The sequence below is a fragment of the Bombina bombina genome, chromosome 9 (genome assembly GCF_027579735.1).
Source record: "Bombina bombina isolate aBomBom1 chromosome 9, aBomBom1.pri, whole genome shotgun sequence".
NCBI lineage: Eukaryota > Metazoa > Chordata > Amphibia > Anura > Bombinatoridae > Bombina > Bombina bombina.
In genome coordinates this window covers 255,346,592-255,360,357 of record NC_069507.1, presented here as the reverse complement: position 1 = coordinate 255,360,357, position 13,766 = coordinate 255,346,592, and the positions used below count along the sequence as shown (strand labels likewise).

At 39.0% G+C, this 13,766-nt stretch overlaps 1 protein-coding gene across 1 annotated transcript in view; it reads right to left on the bottom strand.

Moving 5' to 3' along the window:
• The window catches only part of CASP2 (caspase 2), a 119,856-nt gene extending 107,646 nt beyond the window's left edge, over positions 1–12,210 (bottom strand). Inside the window, exon 1 of the mRNA XM_053692780.1 lies at positions 11,971–12,210. The gene's annotated coding sequence lies outside the window, so the exon portion shown is untranslated. The remainder of the gene's footprint in view (positions 1–11,970) is intronic.
• Between the last annotated feature and the right edge of the window lie 1,556 nt (positions 12,211–13,766).

Genomic DNA, 13,766 nt, shown 5'->3' with positions numbered 1-13,766 from the left:
TGAAAGACCTATTCTGAGGAAGGGCGTGGCCCTTGCCCCCAGTGATATCAGAGATAAACTCTTTCAAGTCAGGGCCAAACAGTGTTTTCCCCTTGAAAGGAATGTCAAACAATTTGTTCTTGGAAGACGCATCCGCTGACCAAGATTTTAACCAAAGCGCTCTGCGCGCCACAATAGCAAACCCAGAATTTTTCGCCGCTAACCTAGCCAATTGCAAGGTGGCGTCTAGGGTGAAAGAATTAGCCAATTTAAGAGCACGAATTCTGTCCATAATCTCCTCATAAGAAGAAGAATTACTAATAATCGCCTTTTCTAGCTCATCGCACCAGAAACACGCGGCTGTAGTGACAGGGACAATGCATGCAATTGGTTGTAGAAGGTAACCTTGCTGAACAAACATCTTTTTTAGCAAACCTTCTAATTTTTATCCATAGGATCTTGGAAAGCACAACTATCTTCTATGGGTATAGTGGTGCGCTTGTTTAGAGTAGAAACCGCCTCCTCGACCTTGGGGACTGTCTGCCATAAGTCCTTTCTGGGGTCGACTATAGGAAACAATTTTTTAAATATGGGGGGAGGTACGAAAGGTACACCGGGCCTGTCCCATTCTTTATTAACAATGTACGCCACCCGCTTGAGTATAGGAAAAGCTTCGGGGGGCCCCGGGGCCTCTAGGAACTTGTCCATTTTACATAGTGTTTCTGGAATGACCAGATAATCACAATCATCCAAATTGGATAATACCTCCTTAAGCAGAGCGCGGAGATGTTCCAACTTAAATTTAAAAGTAATCACATCAGGTTCAGCTTGTTGAGAAATTTTTCCTGAATCTGAAATTTCTCCCTCAGACAAAACCTCCCTGGCCCCCTCAGACTGGTGTAGGGGCCCTTCAGAAACAATATCATCAGCGGCCTCATGCTCTTCAGTATTTTCTAAAACAGAGCAGTCGCGCTTTCGCTGATAAGTGGGCATATTGGCTAAAATGTTTTTGATAGAATTATCCATTACAGCCGTTAATTGTTGCATAGTAAGGAGTATTGGCACGCTAGATGTACTAGGGGCCTCCTGTATGGGCAAAACTGGTGTAGACGAAGGAGGGGATGATGCAGTACCATGCTTACTCCCCTCACTTGAGGAATCATCTTGGGCATCATTTTTACTAAATTTATTATGACATAAATCACATCTATTTAAATGAGAAGGAACCTTGGCTTCCCCACAGTCAGAACACAATCTATCTGGTAGTTCAGACATGTTAAACAGGCATAAACTTGATAACAAAGCACAAAAAAACGTTTTAAAATAAAACCGTTACTGTCACTTTAAATTTTAAACTAAACACACTTTATTACTGCAATTGCGAAAAAGTATGAAGGAATTGTTCAAAATTCACCAAAATTTCACCACAGTGTCTTAAAGCCTTAAAAGTATTGCACACCAAATTTGGAAGCTTTAACCCTTAAAATAACGGAACCGGAGCCGTTTTTATATTTAACCCCTTTACAGTCCCTGGAATCTGCTTTGCTGAGACCCAACCAAGCCCAAAGGGGAATACGATACCAAATAATGCCTTCAGAAAGACTTTTCTATGTATCAGAGCTCCACACACATGCAGCTGCATGTCATGCTGTTCTCAAAAACAAGTGCGCCATACCGGCGCGAAAATGAGGCTCTGACTATGATTAGGGAAAGCCCCAATAGAATAAAGTGTCTAAAACAGTGCCTGCCGATATTATTTTACAAAAAATACCCATATTAAATGATTCCTCAAGGCTAAATATGTGTAAATATGATCGATTTAGCCCAGAAAATGTCTACAGTCTTAATAAGCCCTTGTGAAGCCCTTATTTACTGTGTGAATAAAAATGGCTTACCGGATCCCATAGGGAAAATGACAGCTTCCAGCATTACATCGTCTTGTTAGAATGTGTCATACCTCAAGCAGCAAAAGACTGCTCACTGTTCCCCCAACTGAAGTTAATTCCTCTCAACAGTCCTGTGTGGAACAGCCATGGATTTTAGTAACGGTTGCTAAAATCATTTTCCTCATACAAACAGAAATCTTCATCTCTTTTCTGTTTCAGAGTAAATAGTACATACCAGCACTATTTTAAAATAACAAACTCTTGATTGAATAATAAAAACTACAGTTAAACACTAAAAAACTCTAAGCCATCTCCGTGGAGATGTTGCCTGTACAACGGCAAAGAGAATGACTGGGGTAGGCGGAGCCTAGGAGGGATCATGTGACCAGCTTTGCTGGGCTCTTTGCCATTTCCTGTTGGGGAAGAGAATATCCCACAAGTAAGGATGACGCCGTGGACCGGACACACCTATGTTGGAGAAAAACATTTGATTCATAGGAGCAGACCACTGTTCCAACTCTGAACATTAAATGTTTTAATTAGTAAATACTGTCACCATAAAAAACAATTTTTTTATACATAAAAACAGACCTCTGTTTCAAGAACTAGAACATAAGACCCCGAAATCATTCATCTTAAGGAAGACAAAACACATCCTAGCCCGGATTGAATTCCAATCCCTCTAGGACACTTACCACTATACTGCGGTGGTATGTTAATTATTTTTAACACAATAGAGCATACAGTAGTAAAACGGCTTCATTTATTAACCCTTTAATAAATATACATTGTCACATAGAAGATATAACCAGAACGTCTAAATTCTCTGCTATCCTCCTGTACTAAAGATTAGTACAAGACTACAAGTTAAACACAAGCTCTCTTAAAAACCAAACTGCTAAGCTGCAATTCCGATCTCAGCCGGAGAAACTGAAGAGGCGGGGTCATGTGATCGGACCCAATGAGAGCCGCAAAATGGCGTCGCTCTCCTTCAGTCAAGAAAGGAGGCAGAGAGACGACATCGGCTGGAAATGAAGCGCAAAATTGCTAATATCGCGCCTCATTCCAGCTGCCTGGATAGGAATTCTGTTTACTTATGTGTCTTTGGCAGAACACTGTTCCATCTGGATATACAAATAATCATAAAAATGGTGCACCAAAAAGGCTGCATAAAGTAGAAAATGTATCCATTTCTAATCAGAAGAATGTTAGTTGGATTCTGCACCCACAAAAACACTTACAGGGCAAGCCCAACAGAATTGCGCATCAATATCTCCAATTCCTGTGAGAAAAGCGTGCTCCGCAAAACAAGTCCCCAAACATCATTTTGAAAGCTTATATACTGCATGCTAATAAAAGATATTATGCTCTTCATAACCCCTACAGTTTAACAACAGGTAAATAAAATATTAGGGATATTATTAACCCCTAAAGTGCCTCTAAACACTTGAGCCAAATTGTCAAGGTATACTAACATACAGTATTAAAGGGACAGTCAACACCAGAATTTTTGTTATTTAAAAAGAAAGATAATCCCTTTCTTACCCATTCCCAAGTTTTGCATAACCAACACTGTTATAAAAATACACTTTTTACTTCTGTGATTAGCCTCTGCAGACTGCCCCCTTATTTCAGTTCTTTTGACAGACTTGCATTTTAGCCAATCAGTGCTCACTCCAGGGTAACTTCACGTGCATGAACTCAATGTTATCTATATGAAACACATGAACTAATGCCCTCTAGTGGTCAAAATGCATTCAGATTAGAGGCAGTCTTCAAGGTCTAAGAAATTAGCATATGAACCTCCTAGGTTTAGCTTTCAACTAAGAATACCAAGAGAACAAAGCTAAATTGGTGATAAAACGTAAATTGGAAAGTTGTTTAAAATTAAATGCCCTATTTAAATCATGCAAGTTTTTTTTGGACTTGACTGTCCCTTTAACCCCTAGCCTCCTGTCATAAAAGTACCTGTGTCCTGCCTACAATATCCTTCTAAAGGATAAATATATGTCCCAAATAATGTGCAGTGAAAGACTCAAAAATGCAAGTCCCCAATACTTAGAAGACAAAAGCACTTAATTGAATCTGGCCGACCAGGGCAGCAACATGTTAGGAAAACGCAGCAAGGCCCACCTTACAAGTTCCTAACTGCTTTAAAGCCACCTACTGAAGAGACTAAGAGATCAGAGCAAACCTACTCTGGCTTTCAAAATAATAACATCTTGATTGAAGTGAATCTTCTTCAGACACCGAAAACTTCACCTCCTACTTGCACCGAAGGCAAAGAGAATGACTGGGGATTGTGGGATACTACTACTATTACTTATAGAAAGGTCAAAATTGAAATATGCATGGGTGCATTTAAATAGAAGCATTTTTGTAATATACTCTCCAAGTTATTACTGGTTTTCAGTACAATATGCACATATGCTGAGAGTACCACATGCATACCAGTTATACAAACACCAAAGCTTCTCAGAGTAAGCAGTTGCTTGTATGACACAGACTTGTATGACACACTGGTGCAATACACACCACCGTCAGCTCTCTGAACAGGTATGGTGTTTATATCCTGATCCTCTAATCACATGTAGCATATGTGCATATGCCACTGAAACAATAACCTTTACTAGAAGCATTTTTGCTAATAACGTATATTGCAAAAGTGTGTCAGTTTTAACCTATGAATTCTTTTTTTTAAATGTTTTTAGCCAATATAGCAATTAACACATATTCAAGCAGTGTATACCTGTACTGCTTTAGATTTGCAAACCCCTTCACATTATAATATTTCTAATGCTTTTAAAACATTTATTTTTATGCAAATCTAAACGAAGTTAAATGCTGTATCTACCATCCATATATAAGAAATACTTTTATGTCCCTTTCATGTAATATGTTGGTAATGTTAATCACTGAAGAGTTCTTAGTAATAACAATCAATAAGAAAAATGTGTTTTAGAACATAGCAGACAATTAGCATGTATACTCAAGAATACGTTTAACAAAACAGTAATGACTGCAACAGGAAGCAGCTTGGTTTTGTGTTCTTTAGATAGGAAGCAGTGTCTTTTGCATGCAGGGCTACTATGCATGTTGTCAGGTTCTCGCTTGCAATGTTTGTATTATGAATTTACATCAAATATTTTTCTAGGTCATTTTGTTCATGAACTCAAATGAATACATGAGAATAATTTGTTTGTAGAAGACAGAAACTTGTAAATAAACAAATGCCCAACTGTGCTCAGGTCTTGGCATACATTTACTTAAAAAGGACATAAAACCCCAAAAAAGTATTTCATGATTCAGATAGAGCAACTTTCTAATTTACTCCTATTATTAGTTTTTTCTTCGTTCTCTTGGTATCTTTATTTGAAAAAAACAAGAATGCAAGCTTAGGAGCCATCCCGTTTTTTGTTTAGCACCTGGGTAGCGCTTGCCGATTGGTGGCTAAATGTAGCCATCAATCAGCAAGTGCTACCCAGGTGCTCAACCAATAATGGACCGGCTCCTAACCTTATATTCTTGCTTTTTCAAATAAAGATACCAAGAGAACAAAGAAAGAGTAAATTAGAAAGTTGCTTAAAATTGCTGCTGTATCTGATAATCAGACTCATGAAAGAAAAAAAATTGGGTTTAGTATCCCTTTAAAATCTAGGCGGGAGCCAGTCTATATAACATAACACAAAAAAGGTAATTTTGTAATCCACAGCTGCAAGGCCTAAAAATGATCCAACCAACCCAAGCTAAATTTTATGTGTGGCCAGCATAAGGAAGTAGGAGCAACCGTGGGTGTCTTGTGGACTCTAATCCAGGGCGCCAGAGCCTATTTTTAAGGAGCAAGCGTCTTCCCTAGTGCCTGGGTTTGTCGAGCACTTAGTGTGCAAGAACGCTAAAAGTTCCCTGGAAGATGCCGTAAGTATTTGTCCTTCTGTTAGTTGTGCTTCAAACCAAAGGTTTTGTTAGAAAATGAAAGTAAACTGAGTGGCACAAACATATTAGTCGGCAGGTTAAGGGAACAGAGAAATAAAGTTGGTAAACAAACATATACACTACTCAGCATACCGTCTCATTCTGCCTTTAGAAAGTGAAGAGGACACTGCTGTCTATAGTGCTTTCCACTGCCCTCCAAAAGTCTGTTCCCAGCGCACTGCAGTTGCTTTGGACTGACCGATGACATACTCACATCTAACACTGAGCGGTTACTCACCAATGACATACTCACATCTAACACTGAGCGGTTACTCACCAATGACATACTCACATCTAACACTGAGCGGTTACTCACCAATGACATACTCACATCTAACACTGAGCGGTTACTCACCAATGACATACTCACATCTAACACTGAGCGGTTACTCACCAATGACATACTCACATCTAACACTGAGCGGTTACTAACCAATGACATACTCACATCTAACACTGAGCGGTTACTCACCAATGACATACTCACATCTAACACTGAGCGGTTACTCACCAATGACATACTCACATCTAACACTGAGCTGTTACTCACCAATGACATACTCACATCTAACACTGAGCTGTTACTCACCAATGACATACTCACATCTAACACTGAGCGGTTACTCACCAATGACATACTCACATTTAACACTGAGCTGTTACTCACCAATGACATACTCACATCTAACACTGAGCGGTTACTCACCAATGACATACTCACATCTAACACTGAGCGGTTACTCACCAATGACATACTCACATCTAACACTGAGCGGTTACTCACCAATTACATACTCACATCTAACACTGAGCTGTTACTCACCAATGACATACTCACATCTAACACTGAGCTGTTACTCACTTCACAAGATGCATGAGACCATTACAGGCAATGTAAATAAAAAATGGCATGCTCTAATTAGTTAAAATATGCAATAATAGCACTGCCGGTGCAGCAACTCTGTGTGTAACCCCTGCAAAGGTGTAAAGCTAAAGGTACCAACCAGCAGTAGCAATCACAAGGCCCAGACGACTGTGTGCCACTGCTGATTGGCTCAGCTGCCATTTCTGTTCAAGGCCAGTAGTTGTCTTTGGCACTCAAGCAGTACTTTAACTATGTGTTTGAGACCATTGCAGGGGTTAACATATAAAGTTGCAGCGTCAATAGTGAAAACAACTGTAAAGTTCTAAAAAATGAGAGTGTGCCATTTTTCCACTATGATGTCCTTTAAAGGGACATGAAACCCCAATTTTTTTTTTATGATTTAGGTAGAACATACAATTTTAAACAACTTTACAGTTTACTTCTATAATCAAATTTGCTTCATTCTGTTGGTATCATTTGTTGAAGGAGCAGCAATGCACTACTGGTTTCTAACCGAACACATGGGGAGCCAATGGCAATCGGTGTATATATGCAGCCACCAATCAGCCTAGAAAAACCTTTCAGCAAAGGATAACAATAGAAGAAAGCAAATTAAATAATATAAGTAAATTGGAAAGTTGTTTGAAATTGCACGCTCTTTCTGAATCATGAAAGAAATTGTTTGGGTTTTATGTCCCTTTAAAGTTAATGTAAACTTGAGCATAGTCGCTCAAGTCATAGGATAGAATTGAAAAAATGAATGAGACTTTCATTCATCAAATAGTATATACTTATCTTCTGAGATTTGTACCTTGTAATGCCAGAACGATAAGCACCGTTCCTCCGCCCTCCATATTCATCAATTTCTTGACAGAGGACTCATCTGCAATACACTAAGCGTTGCCCCCCCCCCCCAAGCGTGACGTTTGTACAAAGGGGCTGAACGCCCCGGGGGGAGGGGAACGATTGGTGGATTGCAGATGAGTAACCTGTCAATCAATTGATGAATATGCCAGGCAGAGGATCGGCGCTTATCGTTCTGGCTCTGACAATGTTCCCCAACCCTGAGGAGTTTTTTTTCAGCAGGACAAAGTGCCATGCCCCATAGCTAGGTCAATCAAGGTGTGGATGGAGGACCAAAAGATTAAGACCCTGTTATGGCCGCCCAATCTCCAGACCTGAACCCCATCGATAAGCTCTGGAATGTGATCAAGAGGAAGATAGACGGTCAAAGGCCCTCAAACAAAGCCGAGCTGCCTGAATTTTTGCCCCAGGAACAGAATAAAGTCACCTAAAGAGCAATGTGAAAGACTGATGGAGAGCATGCAAAGACGCAAGAAAGCTGTGATTATTATTCCACCAAATATTGATTTCTAAACTCCTGCTAGGTTACAATATTAGTATTGTGTAGTTTAAAAATGAATATGAATTTGTTCTTTGTAATATTCGAGGTCTGATAACACTACATCTTTTTTGTTATTTTGACCAGTTGTCATTTAGAGCATTTATTTGCAGAAAATGACAATATTTTTATTTGGAATTTGGAAGAAATATTTTCAGTGATTTATAAAATAACACAAAAAAAGTTCATTTTACTCAAACACATAACTATAAATAGTGATCATTTTGCAGTGTATATATGTGTATACCCGTAGTGTGTATGTATGTATATCTGTGCGTACCTGGCAGGTGTGTACATGCTTATTTGAGAGCATATGTCCAAATTTTTGTGTATATGTTTACCCAGAAGGTGTATGAGATGGAGTGTGTATATGTGATGTGTATAAACAGCTGGTGTGTGCATGTGAATATGTGTGCAACCCAGCAAGTACGTGTATGTATTTGTGCGTACCCAGCAGCTGTGTGTATGTGTATACCCAGCAGGTGTGACCATATGTGCATGTGTGATAATGTGAGTACCAAGCAGATGAGTGTATGTGTGTAAGAATGTGTGTACCCAGCAGGTGTGTATGTGTATGATAATGTCTGTACCCAGCAGGTGTGTATGAGTATGATAATGTGTGTGTACCCAGCAGGTGTGTATGATAATGTGTGTGTACCCAGCAGGTGTGTATGATAATGTGTGTACCCAGCAGGTGTGCATGTGTATGATAATGTGTGTACCAAGCAGGTGCATATGTGTATGATAATGTGTGTACCCAGCATGTGTGTATGATAATCTGTGTACCAAGCACGTGTGTATGTGTATAATGTGTGTACCAAGCAGGTGCATATGTGTATGATAATGTGTGTACCCAGCAGGTGTGTATGATAATGTGTGTACCCAGCAGGTGTGTATGTGTATGATAATGTGTGTACCCAGCAGGTGTGTATGATAATGTGTGTACCCAGCAGGTGCATATGTGTATGATAATGTGTGTACCCAGCAGGTTTGCATGTGTATGATAATGTGTGTACCCAGCAGGTGTGTATGTGTATGATAATGTGTGTACCCAGCAGGTGTGTATGTGTATGATAATATGTACCCAGCAAGTGTGTGTTATATGTATGAGTGTACCAAGCAGATTAGCGCATATGGTTGTACCCATCAGGTGTGTGCATGTATTTATGTATTTGTATGTGTGTGTGAGATAATGTGTGTACTCAGCAGTGGTGTACATGTGTGTGTATGTATGTATTTATGCATGTGTGTGATAATGTGTGTACCTAGCAGGTGTGTACCAAGCAGGTGTGAGTATGTATTTATGTATATGTGTATAATAATGTGTGTATGTATTGATGTACCCAGCAGTGGTGTGCAGCATGTGTGTGTATGTATTTATTTATTTATGCATGTGTGTGATAATTTGAGTACCCAGCAGGTGTGTGTGATAATGTGTGTGTATGTATTTGTGCGTGATAATGTGTATATGTATACTATTTATGTATATGTGTGGGATAATGTGTGTATAATAATGTGTGTATGTATTTATGTATTTCTGTGTGTGAAATAATGTGTGTAGCCAGCAGGAGTGTATGTGTATGATAATGTGTGTACCCAGCAGGAGTGTATGTGTATGATAATGTGTGTACCCAGCAGGTGTGTATGTGTATGATAATGTGTGTACCCAGCAGGTGTGTATGATAATGTGTGTACCAAGCAGGTGCATAGGTGTATGATAATGCGTGTACCCAGCATGTGTGTATGTGTATTATAATGTGTGTAACTAGCAGGTGCGTATGTGTATGATAATCTGTACCCAGCAAGTGTGTGTTATATGTATGATGAGTGTACCAAGCAGATTAGTGCATATGGTTGTACCCATCAGGTGTGTGCATGTATTTATATATTTGTATGTGTGTGTGTGTGTGTGAGATAATGTGTGCACTCATCAGTGGTGTACGTGTATGTTTGTATTTATGTATGCATGTGTGTGATGTGTGTACCCAGCAGGTGTGTGCATATGTGTGTACCCAGCAGGTGTGTATGTGTATGATAATCTGTACCCAGCAAGTGTTTGTTATACGTATGATGAGTGTACCAAAAAAATTAGTGCATATGGTTGTACCCAACAGGTGTGTGCATGTATTTATGTATCTGTATGTGTGTGAGATGTGTGTACTCAGCAGTGGTGTACATGTGTGTGTATGCATTTATTTATGCATGTGTGTGAAAATGTGTGTACCTAGCAGGTGTGTGCATATTTATGTATGTGTGTGATAATGTGTGTACCTAGCAGGTGTAAGTATGTATTTATGCATACATGTGTGAGATTATGTGTGTATAATAATGTGTGTATGTATTTATGTACCCAGCATGTGTGTGTATGTATTTATTTATGCATGTATGTGATAATTTGTGTACCCAGCAGGTGTGTGTGATAATGTGTGTGTATGTATGTATACTATTTATGTATGTGTGTATAATAATGTGTGTATGTATTTCTGTGTGTGTAATAAATGTGTGTAGCCAGTAGGAGTGTGCATGTGTGTGATAATTTGTGTACCCAGTAGGTGTGTATATATTTATGTAGCCAGCAGGAGTGTGCATATGAATATAATAATATGTATGTATTTATGCATGTGTGTGTAAAATGTGTGTACTCAGCAGGTGTATGTGTAATAATGTGTATGTATGTACTGTATATATTTGTCTGTGATAATGTGTGTGTACCCAGCAGGAGTGTGCATGTGTATAACAATGTGTGTATGTATTTATTTGGGTGTCTGTATTAATGTGTGTACCCATCAGGTGTATGCATGTGTGTGTATGTATGGTATATATATTTGTGTAAATGTGTGTGTACCCAGCAGGAGTGTGCATGTGTATATGTATTTATTTATATTTGTGTGTGTGTGCAATAAATGTGTGTACCCAGCAGGTGTATAATAATGTGTATGTATATATTTGTGTTAATGTGTGTATGTGCCCAGCAGGAGTGTGCATGTGTATATTTTTATTTGTGTGTATGTGTACAATAGTGTGTGTACCCAGCAGGTGTATAATAATGTGTATGTATATATTTGTGTAAATGTGTGTATGTGTCCAGCAGGAGTGTGTATATGTATTTATTTATGTGTGTGTATGTATTAATGTGTGTACCCAGGAGTGTGCATGTGTATAATTATGTGTGTATGTATTTATTTATTTATGTGTGTATGTATTAATGTGTGTACCCAGGAGTGTGCATGTGTATAATTATGTGTGTATGTATTTATTTATGTGTGTATGTATTAATGTGTGTACCCAGGAAGTGTGTGCATATGTATAATTATGTGTGTATGTATTTATTTATGTGTGTATGTATTAATGTGTGTACCCAGGAGTGTGCATGTGTATAATTATGTGTGTATGTATTAATGTGTGTACCCAGGAGTGTGCATGTGTATAATTATGTGTGTATGTATTTATTTATGTGTGTATGTATTAATGTGTGTACCCAGGAGTGTGCATGTGTATAATTATGTGTGTATGTATTTATTTATGTGTGTATGTATTAATGTGTGTACCCAGGAAGTGTGTGCATATGTAAAATAATGTGTATATATGTATATATTTGTGTCTGTGATAACGTGTGTACACAGCAGGAGCGTGCATGTGTATAATAGTGTGTGTATGTATTTATGTGTGCAATAATGTGTGTACTCAGCAGGTGAATGCATGTATATATTTGTGTTGTGTGTACCCAGCAGGTGTATGCGTGTGTCTGTAATAATGTGTGTACCCAGCAGGTATATGTGCGTATCAGTCATTACATGCACACTGCATCAATGTGTAAATAACAAGCTACACACACTTCTACGTCACACCGCGGTGACGTCACTCACCTGACAGAGGGCTTTGAGACCCCAAATACTCCCTAAAAGCCCCGCCCACCGAGTCACGTGCTGCGATCAAATCTATAGGAGCCCTAGGGAAGCGACTGTACCGGGCGGCAGGTGAGGAGGACCCGCCCCTCTCTGCTCACACGGCAGGGCCCCAGGTGCCGCGGAGAGTTGGGGCGACTGAAGCTAGGAACGTATAGGTGATGTGCAGAGCGAGCAGCCAGTAGGGAAACGCGGAAGGAGATAGCCACGCCCACCGAGCTCCATTCTCTATCTAGACAAAGAGTTTGCCTTTCCTCCTGGCTTGTACATTCTTACGTCACGGTCCAGTTTCGCGGGCTTTGTTGTGATTGGTCTGTCAGTGAGATGTGTGACTGCCGAGTGAGGCGGCGAAGCTAATGGGGGATTCTCTCGTGCGGCGTTGTGTACACAGTTGTTGTTACTGGAATATAATAAAACACACGATACTAGATAAAGTGTTTAGTTCTGTTTCACCCACTGAATTTATACAAGCAGAGAAAATACTGCACGGATAATGTCCCTGTATTGTACAAACACTTTTTGTATCGGTCCCATCCTCACAATAACACTGCAATGGCTGCAATATTTACTACCATAAAAACAAGAGCAGACATCCCAACTCTCCCTGAAGTTCAGGGAGTCTCCCTGATTGTAATAGCGGCTCCTTGATGCCAGCAAATGGAGTGCAATCTCCCTGATACTACAAGTACCATGATCCAATGTGGCCCCAATACTAAGGAATGCCTTTAGTTGCTGGGACGTTATAGAACCCTCAAAGCATATTTAATCAACTTTCTAATTTACTCCTATTAATTATTAATTTTTCTTTGTTCTCTTGCTATCTTTATTTCAAAAGCAGGAATGTAAAAATTAGCAGCCAGCCCATTTTAGGTTCAGCACCATGGATAGCACTTGCTTATTGGAAGCTTACATTTACCCACCAATAAGCAAGCATAACTCAGGTTCTCAACCAAAAATAGGCCGGCTCCTATGCATCACCAATCTGTTTTTTAAATAAAGCTAGCAAGAGATCCAAAATTGATAATAGGAGTACATTAAAAAGTTGCTTAAAATGGCATGCTCTATATCTGAATCATGAAAGAAAAAAATTGGGTTTAGCATAGCTTTAAGCATTCAACAAGTGTATTCATCACTGGAAAATATTATTATTCTTATTATTATTATTATCGGTTATTTGTAGCGCGCCAACAGATTCTGCAGCGCTAGGTTTGTTGTATGTGGTTGTGCAATAAAGCTACTTTTTTATGTGACTTTAGTGGGAAGCTACTTTAATGATAAGTCATACCTCCAAACATTTCAAAATTCAAAAGAGGGACCCCCCCCCCCCCCCGGCAAAAAATTGAAATGTGGTGGGCGGGGCTTAAAAAATCATAAGACCAAAGTAATATAAATAAAATTCTAAATAAAGACATATATTTTAATATACTTAGGCAGCAAATCAAACACAAGCTCAAACCACTGGTATGGCTATGTGAGCTATGTATTTAATTAGCCTTTGCAAAGGCATTGCTAAATATTTTTATCTTAATTGGACATTTAATAATAAATTCTTTAAAACTACTCTCTGCATTCCCCATTAATATTCTAGATTCTGGCCTTGAAAGTCAGCAAAAATGCACAGTAGCACACTACATAGCATACACTTACACATGCAGATATACACACACTACATAGCATACACACACTACATAGCATACACTTACACATGAAGATACATACACTACATAGCATACACACACTACATAGTATACACTTAT